This window comes from Marmota monax, unplaced genomic scaffold (genome assembly GCF_021218885.2).
Source record: "Marmota monax isolate L192 unplaced genomic scaffold, Marmota_monax_Labrador192_F-V1.1 WCK01_AAM20220418_F8-fsc00559, whole genome shotgun sequence".
Taxonomy (NCBI): Eukaryota; Metazoa; Chordata; class Mammalia; order Rodentia; family Sciuridae; genus Marmota; species Marmota monax.
The window spans coordinates 28751-30000 of NW_026693619.1; positions in this window are offsets into that span (position 1 = coordinate 28751).

Sequence of the window (1250 nt, forward strand, 5' to 3'; positions counted from 1 at the left end):
TTTTGGGGTTTAACTTCATTTTCCCCTATAGGGATAGAGAAAGTTAAAACTCTAAAACAAACATGGTTTGTGTTATCTGCTTGAAACCTGACACTCTCAGTTGGTTCTCAGTCTGCTCAATATGCTTTGTTCTCTGTTGAATTAGCCCTAAGAAGAGGCAAGGAAAAAACGCTTTTATTTGAAAGCATTTGCCTTGCTACCACAGAACTCCAAGTTTACTGGAATCTCAGCAAATATTTTTTCTCCCAATTGTGGGAAGCCGTTCTCACAGGTCATTGGGTACCTGCATGACTGGGTGTGAGTGCTCAGGCCAGCTGTGTCAGAGCTTTATCCTCACCGTATTTAGGTGGGAAAGCCTGTCCATGTGGGGGTGTGACTGAACATTGACCCTGAAACCAATCACTGACCCTGACCTTGGAATGCTGGCCACGTTGACCTTCATTGGATGGAATTTTCCCCTGAATTTTTTGTTCTCCATTAAAAGCCCACTCTCTGGCATGCTCTTCCTCTCTCCTGCTGGTCTCCTGTGTAAACCTCACTACTACATCAGGTGGCTGAGGCAGGAGCCGGAAAGGTCAGTCTCTTAGCTGGGCAATAAAAAGATAAATTGAGTTTATGTGTCTTTATTTTGATCTCACTAGTTAACTTCTATGTTTAGAACCTCTAGTATGAAGCTAGTATGCTGGTCATGCAGCAGATTTGGTGCCCACGAGGGAGCATATTAGATTAACTAGATTGAGTTGGAGTGTGCTATAGAAATAAGGAATTGGTGACTATTTTAAGGTCACAAAAGTACCAGGAGGTACTGAAACAATGAGAGTTTAAATTATTAATAATGGGAAATTCAACTTCTACTGATAAAGACATGTACTTGACTATTTTAGAAACCATAATTAATCAAAAGGAAAACAGATTAAAAAGACTCAATTTTTACAATTCTTAAAGGTTTAGGTGAATTTTGCCCTTGGTTTTGTGACCAAGATTCACCAAATTTGCTTGGGACAAATTAGGAAGGAAATTACAAAAAATCTGCCTTTCTAATGAATTACTTGGAAATATTGATAACATACAGAAAGTATGGATGGCTTTAGAAATTTGCCTTTTTGATTATATGGACCATAGCTCATGACCCCCTGAAGATCTATTGAAAGGCATTCAGAGAGCCATTAAGTCTATTCAAAGGGAAAACCTGCCTGAGGCTAAGGTAATCTCCTTTCCCTTAAGCTGGTTAAAAACAGAAGCTCTCAGGG